The 16,813-nt window shown below is 40.9% G+C and overlaps 1 long non-coding RNA gene across 2 annotated transcripts; it reads left to right on the forward strand.

The window, feature by feature from the left end:
* Window positions 1–718: 718 nt before the first annotated feature.
* LOC125485373 lies at window positions 719–16,183 on the forward strand. Of its 2 annotated transcripts, none has more exons than XR_007264125.1 (4): window positions 719–817; window positions 12,404–12,537; window positions 13,321–13,374; window positions 16,018–16,183. It is a non-coding gene; the product is annotated as an uncharacterized LOC125485373 (long non-coding RNA). The 2 variants fall into 2 exon arrangements; XR_007264126.1 differs by lacking the exon at window positions 719–817 and adding an exon at window positions 2,180–2,349.
* The last annotated feature ends 630 nt before the right edge of the window (window positions 16,184–16,813 follow it).

A 16,813-nucleotide genomic window follows, 5' to 3' on the forward strand; every position in this document is an offset into this window, starting at 1 on the left:
CTTGATAAGGGTGGAGCTAGAGGGGCACAGCAGGTCAGGCAGCATCAGAGGAGCAGAAAAGTCGATGTTTCGGGTTTACACTCTTCATCAGTACTGGTGAAGACTTTCCTGCTCTTCTGACACTGCCTGGCCTGCTGTGCTCCCCAGTTTATTGAATCCGACTCCAGCATCTGCAGTTCTTGCTATCTCTTGAGTAAGGGTGGGCTTCTAGGCGTGGTTTGAGTAGTGACTTCTATAGATTTAGATTTGATTGACACATACCTGTTTCACTTGCTGCTGACATTTGTATATCCAAATCACCGGAGTTTAAATTTGCCTGACAACTTTATACAAGACTCTAATCACAAATGTTATATAATACAATAACAATTAGTCCGAAAATTACTTCATCTGACGAAGGAGTAGTGGTTCGAAAGCTTGTGATTTTAAATAAACCTGTTGGACTATAGCCTGATGTTGTGTGACATCTGACTTTGCCGGAAAAACAGAGTGCGTTGGTGCAGTGTGAGTACATTGAGAATCCCTTGCGACAGCGTTCGGAAATGTGGAAGGCACTGCCTTCTTACAATGATCCTGCTGGAGCCCACCCCCTGAATAAGCCCCACCCACACGCGGGAACTCGGGTTGTTATTGGATGATTCGAATGGCGCTTTCTGCGGGATGAATGGCGGTTTAACAATCACTGAGGTGAGTGGGCGGGAGGCCAGGCCAATCAGGGAGGAGGTGGGCATTGAGGGGACGGCTGAGGCCGGTTTAGGGAGGGAGGATAGCAGGACCCTGGAGGAGCCGGGTAGTGCGGCTGCTGGTGGATCTTCAGGTGTTATTTTGTTTCTTTCTCTGTGTTACATTTTAGAGACAAAGTTGCCACTGCTCCACAGAATGGAGCCGGGGCTCTTGGATACGGAGGGAGTTACTATAAATCCTGGGGTATAGGTGCAGGGTACCAGTGAGATTACAGGAGGGTGTAGTGGAGAGCAGAAGGTGGTTAAAAGTGGATATGTGGGAAGATACACGGGATTACAATGGATACGGGGGAGGAAGGGGGTGGGGTTAAAATGGAAAGCTTGGGGAGGGAGTTAAACAAAGGGAAGTTACGGGGGTTAGAGTGGATAAAGGGGGATTACACAAGAGAGGATCCAAGGAGTTAGAGTGGATACAAGGAATTACAGCATATACGGGGGAAAATATAGAGTCGGTAAAGGAAAGTGCAAAGTGATTAGAAGGCGTATAAGGAAGGTTGGAGTGGATATGGGACGTTTAGAGTAATTGGAGGGAGCGTACAGTGTTCACAGATTGGATTCAGGAGGATTGCAGCAAGTTAATGAGGGCCCAGGGGCTAGGTGGCGTGCTGGGGAGTTTACATGGTGGCTAGAGATGTTAGGAGCACAGAGGGTTAAAGTGGGTATTGGGGATGGAGGGTTGAATTGGATACACCTGGGTGTGGGAATGGGTACTTTTCTAACCCATCTTATCCCTTGTGGAATTGAAGCTGTAATGAATCTCTAACACTGGGTGATGTCAATCAGGACAAGTTGGTTTGTGTTTGGGCTAGCTCAGATTTTGGAGTTAAAATTTGGAGTAGAGAAAACAAGGGATTTTTGTCGGGATGGGGTTGAGACTTAATAACATAACTTTGAATTTGAAACTCTGAAGAACAGGCAACAAGTGGAGAACAATGACATTGGGAGTGAGGGGTGAGAAGGGGTGAATGGGATTTTATGGGGCATGGGGAAAGGTCTAATGGTCAAAATGAGGAAGCTGCATGAAGGCTGAGCATGGAACGGTAGTATAAAGCAGACTGTCCCTGCAAAAATGTTATTTTTCAAATAAATGTTAGAACTGCATTCTACAGCTTATCCAAGCCCTATTAGTGCAATTAAGTTTGTAGCTCACAGAGTGCTGTAAATCTGTCTAAATGTTTTTGCATTATTTAGATCTTATATCCTCTGATATTTTAAATGCTTTCTTAAGTTTCTTTTGTTAAGCTGTTAATTTCATAATGGACAAAGTTTGCTTTTGAGATTTATAGAATTTCCTTAGTTTATATGTCTCTATGTATTAATTTAATGACAACTCAAATGTTCAAACTTGGGCTCCTCAAAAATCAGTAGCTTGCATTAGAATTATAAAACTGCTGAACGGGAGCTCCTGTTGTGGTAGAATTTAGGGATTCAAAAGGCAATCAGCGTACAAAATCCATTGATCTCTGTACTGAATATACTCAACAAATGAGCATGCAGAACTCTGTAAGATAAGGAATTCGAAAGCTTCATAATTCTTTGAATATGGACAAAATGTTCTGCTACCAATACACAGGCCTGTCCCTTTAAGGCTACAAAACTTCAGTTGGTAAGTGAAAGTTGGATGAGCTCATTCAGAGGTTAATTGCTATTCCAAATCTGGATTTGTGTGTTGGGAAATCTTGCTGCAGACCTGTCCTGTACATTGCAAGCTGCAGTCTTTGTTAAATACTTTCTTAAGAATGTTGTACTCTGTTAAATGCTGTGGCAGATTATGTATTGTGATGTGCCAAGCAAACATATTTTGTTAATTGAGCATTCTGTACCCATTAATTCTTAGTAAATATGACACACAATTATCGCAGTCAGGTTCAAGTGATGCAATTGTATTTCAGTTCTTGCCAAGTTTCAGCCATGTCTCCTGTTCAGTGTTTCCTATTGCATATGGCTGCTAATAAACCAAAAATCAAATAAGATCATTGTGTTTAAGTATAACCCAGTGTTGAATGGGAACAAGATTTGTCTTTTATTGTTTGTTTTTTAAACACTTTTTTTGTCCCTTCTCTCCTCTGCATTATTATTGAACAGATTAGTTTACAGGGAAAGACTTTTTTTTAAGCAAAACAGGAGGAGCTGTTTGCACAAGTTAATGAGGTAGGTTTAAAATCACTAAAAAGAGGAGAAAAGGGCAGACAGGGAATCTGAGCATTTTGGGTCCAGGCAATTAAAAGTGCAGCTGTTGATTTTTGGAGCAATTGAAGTTCGGCATCCTCCAATAGTCAAAATTGGTACAATGCAAAGATCATAGAAGTTTGGAGGGCTTGAGGAAGTTAGTGACATGGGAAGGTTGAGGTTTAAGGAGGGATTTGAACTGGCCAATGAAAATATAACACTAATCAGGGCAAAAGGAATTCCAGATTTGAATTACTCAATGCAAAAAGACTTGTGTTCTTAAATGTGCATCAATACGTACAGTTTGTTCAGTTCTTAGGTTTTGTGCACTTGGATCGTTCTCCGTTTCAAACAGCTGAAAATTCCTTTTTTTGAAACAAGGAACTTGAGCGTTCTACTGGTTGTAGTCGTTATAAAAATGAGTCACATTTGTTTGCACGTGGAACAAGTTTGCTTGCAGCCTAACCACTCCCAATCTACTCCATGAAAAAAGACAGAATTGTTCAACAGTATACAGTGTTTGCCTATTGGGATAAGAGCAAAAATAAACACGTGTTGTACTTGTTATAAGCGGCTGTGTTGGCCCAGTGAGGAGCAGTTTCCCTCACTTGAGTCAGAGGTTGTGGTTAAATCCCTGCTGCCCTTGACTTCTACATGGTTGTGGGTTTGGAAGGTGCTGTCTCAAGATCCTTGGTGAATTCCTGCAGTACATCTTGTAGATCGTACACACTGCTACTCAACACTGGTGGAGGGAATCGATGCTTGTGGCTGTGGTATCAAGCAAGCGGCTTTGTCCTCAATGGTGTCAAGCATCTTGACTGTTTCAGGCAAGTAGGGAGAATCTAAGTTTACAAAGTTTGCATTAAGTGTGGTGCAGTGCAGCATGAAAATATTAATTTCCCTTTTTTCATAACTTAAACATTTACAAATATAAGTTCACTTGATATTTAAATGCATTTTGGTGAATGGTATTTCTTATTGATTGATTTTTTTTTTCTTTGAAAGATGTGCGATGAGTTATTGTGACCTGCTATTGATATGTTTTAGACTCAGGATGTGCTGTATTGTCAGCCTTGGCTCAGTAGGTAGCACTCACTTAACTGAAGGCTATGGGGTTCCAGTCTCTTCAAAGACTTGAGTACAAAGTGCAGACTGACCATTTAGTTCAGTAGTGTGGAAATGTGGTACTTTGGAAGTGCCATCTTTCTGATGTGGCCCAGCCTGTCCTTCGCAGTTGGCCATTAAAAGTCCCATGCCACTACATTTGAAGTAGAGGTGGGGTATTTTCCATGGTATCCTGGGCCTTATTTTATCCCTCAGACAAGATCACTTAAACAGATTTGATGGTCATTTATCACATTGCTGGTTGTAAGAGCTTGCCCTGTGTAGATGAGATGGTGCTTCCCACACTGCAATAGTGACTGCAGCCTGTTGTACAGGGCAATATTGAGACCACACCTGGAGAACTGTGTGGAGCTTTGGTCTCCTAATCTGAGAAGGGATGTTCTGGCAACGGAGGGAATGCAATAAAGGTTTCCCAGACTGATTCCTGGGATAGGAGGACTGAAGTACAAAGAGAAATTGGATTGGTTAGGACTATACTCATTGAAGTTTAGAAGAATGAGGTGGGATCTAATAGAAACCAATAAAATTGTAACAGGACTAATAGGCTAAATGCAAGAAAAATATTCTTGTTGACCTGGAAGTCCAGAGCTAGGGGTCATAGTCGGAGGATATAGGGTAGGTCATTTAGGATTGAGGCAGGTTTCTTCACCTGGAGAGTGGTGAGCATCTAGAATTATCTGCCACAGAAAGTGGCAGGTCCAAAATTTTGAATATTTTCAAGAAGGAGTCAGACATAATTCTCAGGGCTAAGATCAATGCGTGTGGGGAGAAAGCTACTGGTACAGGGCACTGAGTTGGATGATCAGTTGCGATCATATTGAATGGCAGAGTAGGCTCAAAGAACCAAATGGCCTAGACCCCTCTCTTTTTGTATTTTTGGGACATTTGAGGTGATGTCAACGCAAGATTTTTCCTTCATCACTTCATGATGGGAGATTTCACAGACAATGGTTATGTTGTGTCTTAATCCTCACTTTAAAGCCCAGTGATTATCAAGTTGAATCCATGGCGTATATTCAATTGCAAAGGAATACCCAACTCTTGGTTTTATTAAATTCATGAAAGGTTACCACTATATTTTAAGGTCATGGGTATTTTAGATTGGAATGATGAAAGTAGAACTCGGCCATATAACCCTTCCAGCCTGCTGCACTATTCATGTGATCTGATTGTGGCCTCAACTCCACTTTTGTATCTGCCTCCCATGACCCGTAACTGGTTTGTTAATCAAAAATCTATCTCACGTTAAACATCTGGTCAAATACAGGAGAGTGTGCTAACTGGCTGAGATGAAACGGGACAGGAGGATGCTTGTAGAGAGCATGTATTCTGCCACAGACCAAGAGAGGCCAAATGGCCTGTTTCTGGACTGTGTATTCTGTAAGTCCAATATTTCTGGTTTCTGCATGGCTGAGTGTAGACTAGATCTTCAAAATACTTTTAGTATTCCTTGATAATTTTCAGGCGCATGATCCTGAATTTGTTCAACTTCTATCCAAGGTTAACGTTTCTTTGGCTAATGAAAATTGGTGAGAGGTTCAAGGTAGAGTTAACCAGCACTTGTCCTGCATTAAACCTATAGGTCAGCATTTCTCCAGTTTTTGTTAGTCCACAACTGAAGGTTTAATTTAGCAAGTTACAAAGTGGCCCAGACATATCATTAGTGAGAGATGGGCTGGCAAGGCTGGCATTCACTGCCCATCTTTAATTGCCCTTGTGAACCCAGGCCTCAAACTGATGCAGTCCATGTAGTGTAGGTCCATGCAAGCACTGTTTGGGACAGAGTTCAAGGATTTTGATCCAGTGACACTGAAAGCATGGTGATTATAGTTCTAGGTCGGAGGGGTATGTGGTTTTGGGGCAGATCTTGCAGGTAAGTGTCTCTGGGCATCTCCTGCCATTGTCCTTCTAGGTGGTGGTCAAGAATATATTGACTTGTTCTCAAAACTGTGTTTTGAGGTGATTTGTAAAACTGATGTATTGGAATCGTATGACACAGCCCAAGGAAGCTGTTCAGCCCATTTGTGGATATGCCAGCATATTGATATAGCTATGATTCTAAGGTACGAACTGGATAGAATGGAATCATAGAATCCCTACAGCATGGAGGCAGGCCATTTGGCCCATTTGAGTCCACATTGACCCTCTAAAGAGCATGCAACCCAGACCCACCCCTCTATCCTGTCCCTGTAACCCTGTAATTTCCGTGGCTTAGCCATCTAACTTAGACATTCCTGGATACCATGGGCAACCTAGCACGGCCAATCCATCGAACTGGACATCTTTGGACTGTGGAAGGAAACTGGAGGAAACCCATGCAGACATCGGGAGAATGTACAAACTCACCACAGATGGTTGCCTGAGGGTGGAATCGAGTGTAGGTCCCTGGTGCTGCGAGACAGTATTGTTAACCACTGAGCCATCCTTTGGCCTTTCAGGGATCTCAAATGAACAGTCAGATTGGAAAATAGCAAATGGTAATTCTCCTATTCGAGGAAGGAGGCAGCCAAAGCAGGAAACTACAGGTCTAATGTCTGTCATGGGAAGATGGGAGAATCTATCACTGAGGAAGTTATAACAGGGCACTTGGAAGATCTTGAGGCAATCAGGCAGAATCAAAAAGGTTGAAAGAAAGGTATGTCAGTTTTGACTAACTTATTAGGGTTTGTTGAGGAAGTAGCAAGCTGTAGAAGAAAGGGAACCAAGGGCATACGCCAGAAGGTGTTTGACAAGTTGTCACATCACAGGGTACTGTGAACAATAAAAATTCATGTGTAGAGGGTGACGTGTTGGTAAGGAGAAAAGATTGGTCAGATAACAAGAAGCAGAGTGTGGGAATAACTGGGCCATTTTTCAGTTTCACAAGTTGTGATGAGTGGTGTCCAACAGAGATCAGGACTGAGGCATCAATTTAGAACCCCTATTAATGAAAGTACTGAGTGCATAATTGTTAAACTTGCTGATAAGGCAGATAGCTGTTGAGTTGTGAAAAGGATGCAAGGAGTCTACAAAAGGGATATGGATGGGTTAAGTGCATGGGCAAAAGTTTGGCAGTTGGAATATGATGTAGGTAAATGTGAACTTGTCCACTTTGGCAGAAAGAATATCAATTTCTAGTTTAAATGAAGAGAAATTGCAGAACTTGATGGTATCCAGGGATCTGGGAGTCCTGGTATGGGAAGAATAAACATGAGCATACAAGGAGATTTGGTAGGCAAGTGGAATGTTGTAGTTTATTGCAAGGGGGAATAAACATCAAAGCAGGGATGTTTCATGATATTTGTATACTGTGGCGAAATCCCAACTGGGAGTACTAGTGTGTTTTTTTTCCTATTTTAAAAAAAAAAGATGCAAGTGCAGTTCAGGGAAGGTTCATGTGACTGATTTCACAGGTTTGGGGCATTAGTCTATGAGCAAAGGTTTGACAGGTTGGGCCTGTGTCTATTGGAGTTAAGAAGGATGAGAGGTAATTTTGAAACATTTAATTCAAAAGGGAAACACTGCAGTCACTATAATAGAAAAGTTATCTTGATTTTAGAGGTTTTTTATTATTTGTCTAACTGCTTAGTAGTGTTTGGCGAAGCACATTACTGCTGTGAATAATCAGTAACTGTTCTAATGCCAAGTTTATTTTGATTTATTAAGGTTAGTATTATATTCAGATCGATGAGCCTTGTGAGCAGGAGATTCTCCCAGTCACTATGTTAAATAATGCTGTGCTTGGCCACAAGGATAAGCAGGATATTCACCCCCACTCCATTCAGCAGCAATATTGCTAAAACCAGGTGATTTAATCATTGTCACATTGTGATCTGTAGGAATTTGCATTATGCAAACTAGTTGCTGCATATGGCAGTACAGGTACTGCACTTCAAAACAACTCCCTTGGTTGTACAGCACTGGGACATCCTGAGTTGTGAAAGGTTCAAATAAATGTAAACACTTGTTTTCTCTCTTATGAGTAGTAACTGTTCAGACTGGTAAGTTCTGCCTTTCAGGCATTGCTTAATTCACTCTTTGACTTCAACTGAAGCAGTGCAGCAAGGTCAGAATCTATTGCTGAGGTTATTTTTAAAAAAAAAAAAAAAAAATAAATTATGAATGCCAGTCTGAAAGCTTATCAAAGGGAACTTCTCTCTGTCACAGCTCTGTGTGGCACTTGAGAAAAAGATTTGCATTTCTGGAGCATCTTTTCACAACATCAACATACCAAAGCACTTCAATGAAGTACTTTTGAAATGTGGTGTAATCCCAGCTGATGGCACCACAGAACAAGTCAGATCAAGACTGAAACCTGGCTTGATAGATGATATGTTTTTCTTTAGTTAACATGGTAGTTAGTCACAGCAGCATATTCACAATCGGCTGTAGATATTCTTACACAACACAAGTTTACTACACGAGGAAAAAGCAAACACAAAGTTGTATATCTAAGACAGATCTTGATGCAAACAGCAAAAGTTTCAACCTGTGTCCCAACAATATCCATTAGAGGCTAAAGTCCAGAGAGATTATACTCCTATCTCCACTCCTTTAAGTTTCCACTTAACTGGTGCTGTGCAGTTTCTTTTCCGTGGACTGCAGAGACAATTTTACAACTCCTCAGTATGTGGGCATGAACCTTTCACAGTTCTGAGGGCTTAAATTTTTTTCAGTTCTAACAAGCTTGTGTAGAAGTGTTCAAGCTATCTAGTTTGGAAACTGAAAGCTAGAAACAGTTCACCTCAGAAGTGTTGCGCTGAACTGAATTAGTTCACCCACAAAAAGAAAATTGTTCTCCCCTCCGAATTAATCCATTCCTTTCCCTGATCAGTGCTGGACAAAAAAAAAATCCAAGGACCGTGGATGCTGGAAATCTGAAACAAAGAAATTGCTGGACCAACCCACTCCATGATTGGTCCAACAATGTCAGCTTTTGTTTAAAAACAAACCCTGACTCTCTGGCTCTGAAGTCAATACGAACCTAATGACTCTATTCTGTTCTCTCTGTGCATCAAAAACTCATCTTATCCATTTGTAATTCTCAAGGCACATCACTGCAGTTGTATCCTTTCTTATTTAGGCCACTGTCGAAATAACGTATTGATCTTTTTACAAAAGAACTTTAAAGACCGAATGGATCTCTCAAATTTTAAATTGAAATGCTGATCTCACTGTGCTCTTTCTCGGCAGCTGTAACACTGTTCTTTGCTCTGTACCATTACCCTTATGCACTTTGTATGGTGTGATCTGCCTGTACTGCACAAAACATTTCACTGTACGCAGGTACGTGTGGCAATAGTAATAAATCAAATCCAAAATCCAACTTTCAAAAATGATTTTTTAAAATATGCAATGCGGACTTTGCTGGCTAGGACTGCATTGATTACCCATCTCTAATTGCCTGGAAAGCAGTTAAGAGTCAACTATATTTCTGTGGATCTGAAATTGAATGTAGGCCGAAATGGGTAAGGATGGCAGATTTCCTTTCCTAGAGGACTCGATTGAACTAGATGCGTTTTAATGAAAATAGACAGTGGTTACATGGTCGTTAAAATAAAACACAACTGTGGAAGCTGAAGATCTGAAACAACAACAAGTGCTGGAGGAACTTAACTGGTCTGACAACTTCTGTGGAGTTAATGTTTCAAGTCCAGTGACCCTCCTTCAAAATCTGAATGTGTTCAGAACACACTATGATGGAGGGTCACACTGGATTCGAAACATTAACTCTGCTTTCTCTCGACAGATGCTGCCAGATGCGCTGAGTTTCTCTAGCAATTTGTATTTTTGTTATATGCTTGTTACCAGGCTAGTTTTCAATTCAAACACTTAATGAATGTAAATTTCACTACCTGTCGTGGAAGGATTTGGACCCATGTCTCCTGAATGTTAATCTGGTGTTCTGGGTTACCACCATGCTGCCACTTCCCCCTATTCGACAGCTTTCAGCATTATTTGTCACTGTTGTAATATAGGAAACACGGGAGCCAATTTGCAGTTGTCAAGTTCCCACAGACAGCAATGAGATGATGACCCAACAATTGCCTCGAATTTGCTGGGGCAATTAGGGTGAGTTTAATTGTGCCGCTCATGTGCAAGGCTCAATCTGAGGAAGGAAGGATCCCCTGTGAATTGCTACATGTTTGCAGAATGATTGGTGCAATTCTGTCATTAACCTCAAACAACAGATCTCTCCCAACCTTCCTGTCCAGTTATGTGAAATTGCTGCATCTTGTTATGACCAGGTGAGGAAGATAATCCACAACTTTGTTTTGAAACACAACATAATTGCCCACATCAATGTAATCAACTAAAATGTAATTAACTAAATCAAAATGTTGCACCAACGTACAAGGTAAGCTTTCTTGAGTGAGAGAGGAATTTTGTTAACTACTGCCCCCATCTCCAAATATTAAAAACATGACATCAAATGCAGCCATTCATGGAGGGTATTGGATGGGTGGGGATGTCTAGTATCACCAGGAAGGTGTAGGCAGTTGCATATCGAAGTTCTTAATGTCGGGTTGTGAGAATGGACCTGAGTCTCATCTGAACATAAGAACAGAAGTAGGCCACTCAACCCCTTGAGACTGTTCCAATGTTCAGTGAGATCATGGATGATTTGTGGTGTAAGTCCACGTACCTCCTTTTTGGTCTCTTTTCCTTAATACCTTTTGTTTAACCAAAAAAAATTATCTCTCTCCGATTTAAAGTTAACAGCTGTTCTAGCATTTGTTTGCAGAAGAGAGTACCAAACATCTCTACCCTTTGTGTAGAAATGCTTCCTAACATCTCTCCTGAATGGCCTGGCCCTAATTCTCAAACTATGCACCATGTTCTAGAACTCCCAACCAGTGGAAATACTTTATCTACCCTGTCTCTTCCTGTTTAATATCGTGAAGACTTTGATCAGAGCCCCGTAATCTTCTAGTTCTTGAGAAAACAGGCCTAATTTGTATAATAAAGTGCAACTTGGAAACAGACTTGAAGAAAAAATCCAGTTCCTTTGTGGATTTTAGTGTCTGCCATCATTTTGTTTAAAGCTGGATGATCGGATTTGTCCCAATGTGTACCTTCCAAAAGGTCTGAATCAACCCAGGAGACAGATCTCTGCTTCAGTGCTCTTCATAACTATTTAAAAAAAATTGCACTGTGGACACTAGGAATCTGAAATAAAAAGAAACTACTGGAGAAAGTCAGCAGGTCCAGCTGTAGAGCATCAGTAGAGAAAGAACGTTAGTGTTTTGGGTCCAATATGACCTCTTCAGAGCTTTCAGTGCTTTAGAAAGTTTCCTTTAAGAGTATAACTCTATGCTGTTTGTTCACGTGATCACAGCAGCCATTTTGGGTCAGTAATTGTCCTTTTTTAAAAGTCATTGCACTTCATGAAGGTCTGGTATATTAAAATCAGATAACAAAAGTTGTATATCAATAGTCCATCTTTCCTGTCACTGGTATGTACCTGTTTAAGGGCTCTTTTAATGGAAAGGTTGCTTTACCTGCAATACCACTTGACCTCTGTGTAGGAAATGTACAATTGAAACTGTGGTCCCATCATTTACTAAAGATCCAGGTGCTCTGTTGCCCCCACTGCACTGTTATCACCCTACACTCTCAGCAAGTTATGGTAGAAAAATGTTTTGAACTGAAACGTTAAGGAAATAAATCTAACTGAAGGGCAACACTGCGACGTTACACTTCAATAAAATCTAAGTCCATATCTCTGTGGTGTTTTTTACAAACAAGTATACTCTTAAGGCAAGAAAAGCTCTACTGGGTGGATGAGCTTTTAAAACATTTCATAACATTTTTAAAAATAAGAAATAAAGTGCGCCATTGTGGTTTGAATCATGTGCAAAACTTCTGGTGTTATTTTGGTTGCCTGTGATAGATGTTTTTTGCAGCTTGTTGTTCCTGCAGATGCAGAACATGTTTGTGATGTCTGAACTTGGCATTTTATGTCTATGCATGAATAGTGTACTCTGTGTTGTCTTTGTCCCATTCTTGGCAATGGCTGTGCTCCAGCCCCTTCGATTTTAGTGAGACTTTTGTATGGTCGAGTGCAATGTCTGCTGGCTGTCTTGCTTCCCCTTGATCACTCTACCAAACCGTAATGCATGGGTTCATTCCACTGGTGGCTGACAAAGGGTTCACTGTGCTCTCTGCCTGTTGCTGCGGGAAGGAAAGTATTTTACTCCACTCTGAACTGCTCAGTGAGGAAAGCCCACAGGTCAATCTGAACCTGAACCTGAGCCCTTTGCTACAGCACACAGCATGTTAACTGTTACCAAAAGAGCAGCCTTTGATTCTTCCATCTCTCACCCAGAAGACTAGTAATATTCAATGCTCGTTCTCTCTTTAATTTTGCATATGCAAATACACAGAAAAGGACCAGGGACTGAATTATCGTATGAATTTTCAGTGTGAGCTGACTGGAGAGATTTTCACCAGTGTCTACTGGTAAAGCCGTTGGTGTTTGGCTGACAACTACAATCAAGGCTAAAGTAATTTAATGTTGGTAAGTTCAATGGCTGTTTTTATGGATGTGTGTGGGTCTGTCCATCCACTCTGACAAACAGCTGTTCTTCTGCATGCAAACCCTGAGCTTAACAGGGATATGCACTGAATGCTCAATTCAACTTCAACTTTATTCCTTAAAATTCAGCATTTTACTCTTCAACTGTGGAATTTAATGTAAAACTTGGAAGCATTCTATGCTGGAATGGCTATTTGACTCATTGTACCTGTACCCAGTTCTCTGAAAGCCCAAACCAATTAATCTCCCATTCCTGCTCTATCCCAAAGCCCCGGTAGGCTGCTCCCTTCAACTATTTGTTCCATTGAAAGTTCCCATTAAATTGGCTTTCACTGTCTTTTTAGGCAGCATGTCCCTGAGCAGGATAACTTGCTGCATTCTAAAAATAAATCGTCTCACCCCACCCCTTTGGTTGTTTTGCCGACGATGTTAAATTTGTGTCCGTTTGTTATACGTAGTGGTAGGGCGAGAGGTTTTGAAGAAGGAGAAAATGTTGCAATTTTAACAATTTTGTAGCTGAAGGCTAGATGGAGTTAAAAAGGTGACTTTGTACAGTGTCCACTAACATGTGGAAAATATTGAAATAAGTCTTGTTAAAGTTCATTTGAAAAACTGCCCAGGAAGAGGGAGAGGAAGCTATAATGTAATAAAACTAATTCTTCTGCAGAAGAGACGTACTAGACTTGAAGCACTAATTTTCTTTCTCCATTGGAGGTGTGCCGAGGACTATCAGCACTTGGTTAATTTGTCTGTTCTTTCTTCCAGGGATAGAGTTGGAGTTGTTGAGGAGAAACAATGGCTTTGAAGAAAGGTCTTCAGGTAAAGTTCTACTTTGAGTAGAATTGATGAATTTAGTTATTTTTAGTAATGAAATGTAAAATGCTTTGAGGACGGAATGTTCGTATTTATTTGGACAAACTGGAAGTTCCAGGTAGAAAAGCATGTTGCAGTGTAATTATTGGTTCCACATTTAACTCTGTTGGATTGTGCCACTTCCATTACGTTAGCTAGTGTCGTGGAGGAAAAGAGAGAATATTGAAAATATGCAGTGGGCCAGTCAGTGAAGACATGTGTTGTTGTTTTTTTGGTGGCTGACTCAACTTTTCAAATGAAGAGTGGATCATGTGAACATACAAATAAGCAACAGAAAAAAAGCCATTTGGCCTTATGAGCCTGCTCACCAGTTAATTAGATTTTGGCTGGTTTGGTTGTGACTTCAACTCTACATTCCTGCCTATCTCTGATAACAATTGACATCCATGTTAGTCAAGAAACTATCTACTGTATCTCTGCCTTAACCACATTGTGACCTCTGTCTCCACTGCTGTCTGTGGATGAGAGCTCCAAATGTACTCCCCCTTCAAAAAACAATCCTCCTCATCTCCACCTGAAATGGAAGAACCTTTATTTTTAAACAGTCAGACTGTAACTTAACTTCTCTAATAAAATGCTGACTAGCTTGCAAACTTCCAGAAACTTTGTTTTGTTATTTACTCCAACTGAATTATTTTGTAGACGTCAGCGGTAGCTTACTGGTTGGTCCTACCACCTCTTAGATCAGAAGGTTAAGCGTTCAGGCACTGCTACAGGAATTTAAACATAAATATCTAGGTTGATAGTCACCTTGCAGCACTGTCAGAGTGCAATGCTGTTGGAGGTGCTGCCTTTTAAACTAAGGACCTGTCTAAGCCCTCAAGCGGATATAGAAAGATCTCCCATCACTTCAAAAACAGGGTTGGTCACCCTGGTGTCCTGGCCAATGTTTATTCACCAAACAGTTTGTGTTGGATATTTAGCATAGGAGCAGGCTCTTTAGACCAACCAGTCCATGTCTTCTCTCTCCATTTTGCCCTTCCGCCACTACCGCATGTCTCTATGCTGTTTGCTTCACCTGCTGCCACTCAAATCCCATGTTCACATACTGTTATGTGAAGAAAATTAATCTTGATTCCCTTTTGGTTTAGATATTAAACTGGTCCTTGCCTGCACATCAAATGGAAGTAAAAGATTCTGTGACACTTATGATCCCTACAGAGATTAATATTTAAAAAGAGACTTGATTTCTCGGTGTGATGTAAAAGAATCACATACAATCTTTTACTGCATCAAACAAATGAAAATAAAAATTGGCTAAATATTCAAGTACTAAAAATTCAAGTACAAATGCTGGAAATCTGAAATGAAAATAGGAAATGCTGGAGAAACCCTGGTCTGACAGGAGAGTCAACATTTCCAGCCCAGTATCACTCCTGCAGAGTTTCTTCAGAATGTTCTGCCTTTTATTGACTAAACATTCACTTAGTTGGCAACAAATGCTCTGAAGTAAATAACTGATGATCAGTATTAGTTGCTTGACCCCACATTAGTTATATATTTTGCTTCACTCTCCACAGAATTTATCATCTTTACAGGAGCAAGAAGCAGTTCAGAGTTTCTCCCATTCCCACTACCCAACAAACTTAATTGAGTCATAAATCAACCCCTTTCCGTCTGACTTGTGAGAATTACTGAATTGACTTTAGCAACAATGCCTTCTCTGATTAGTTTGTTTCTCCCAGCTTTGCAAGGATTGAATATTTTGGTGTCCTTACATTTCCAAAGGTTCTGCCTCTTCAACCAGAGAATGTGCTCTCACCAGTGTTCAGGCAGAGCTGATAAAGAACAATCTTTTTCCCTGCTGCTCACAGCAGCTGCTGTTTTTTTTTTTTTTTTTTTTTTTTTTTTTGTCTTGTCTCCCCATCTCTTGCTGTCAAGGATTTTTCACTCAGGCTGTTTGCAAGTCTGTATCTATTCATGGCAAAGCTAGTTACTCTGCTTTTTGTATCTTCAGGTGGTAAATCAACAATGTGCAATTCAGTGGCATCTTATTGTGCTGTCAGTCCCGATGGTCACTCGGCCACTTGATATTTTCATTGAGTGGATTCGGAGCAGTTTGCATATTCCTTTCTCATTCATTTTAGCTTGAATGAATATCAACCATAAACTTTTTATTTTAAATCTTACAGCATCTAGCATTCACAACATTTTGTAGAAGAGCAATGGAGTTGTCATCCATGTCCTTGCCAATATTTAGCCTTCCTCACAAATATGAAAATGATCTTCATGCCATGGTTCTGTTAGTGGGATACTGGAAGCTTGCTATGTTTTTTATATAAAAAAAAATGGTTAGAGCTGAAAAAACTAAATGCTGTAAATCAAACAAAAACTGGACAAGGAGTTCTGAGGGAAGGTCACTCGGATTTTTCTCCAGATGCCAGATCTCCTGAGCTTTTCATGTCTGTGTGTGTCTCCTCGATTTGTTGTAGTGACCACAATTTAAATGCACTTCATTGACTGGGAAGGATTTTGAGTTATGTGGAGATTATGGAACATCATGCACAGAATCTCTACCCTGCAGATGCTTAGCCTATCAAGGCTGCACCAATATTTGATGACAAATCCTTTTTTTTCTTATTTTTGTAGATGTGGTTTGGTGATTCACCCATGTGCTCGAGAAGCCCTTTGATTCCCAGGCATGGACCGGGACTCGCAGACGTGACACAGTACGATCAGTGGCTGACTGTGCGGCATGAGGCCAGCTTAGTGCCAATGCAGGAAGACCTGTCGATCTGGTTAAGTGGAATGCTTGGTGAGGTTCACTTCAGCTTCAGATCAACAGTACATGCTCCAGCCATCGGGAGCATCACAGCTGCCTCCCACCTTGACTTATTTCACTTTCTCACCTTGGGTCCAGATCCCTTGTTTCCCTCTGTTCAATTATCTGTCATTCTCAGTCTTAAATGTACAGCTGCCTTAGATAGAGGAGACCAAAGTTTCATAGCTCTCTGTGTGGAAAAACCCTATCCATCTCTTGATCCTAAAGAGTTGATCTCTTGAACTTGACATTGTCACCTTGCTCGAGACTCTGCAGACAGAGGAAGTAGCCTCTCGGTGTCTACCTTTCCAAGTCGTCTAAGCATTCGATTTGTTTGGGGAGGGGGTTACTGACTACTTAACTCAGGAGTGAGCTACTCGTTGGGTGCTGAGCCTGTCTCTCCTTCCCGTCCCAGCTACCTTCCAGAGCCCTCCATCACCCCATTGGGTACGATCCTTTCAATCCTCCCCCCTCTTACTTGCTAGCCATAGTCCCTCACCACCCCAAACTAGAAAAAAGAAATGTTTCTTGAGTATATTTTTGTTTTTGTTTGGCTTTAAATTTGTGATTGCTTTCTTTCCCCATGCTCTTATCTCAAACTCTCGCAATGAGACGAGGAATTTG

The sequence above is a fragment of the Rhincodon typus genome, chromosome 18 (assembly GCF_021869965.1).
Source record: "Rhincodon typus isolate 14 chromosome 18, sRhiTyp1.1, whole genome shotgun sequence".
In the NCBI taxonomy this organism is placed as follows: Eukaryota; Metazoa; Chordata; class Chondrichthyes; order Orectolobiformes; family Rhincodontidae; genus Rhincodon; species Rhincodon typus.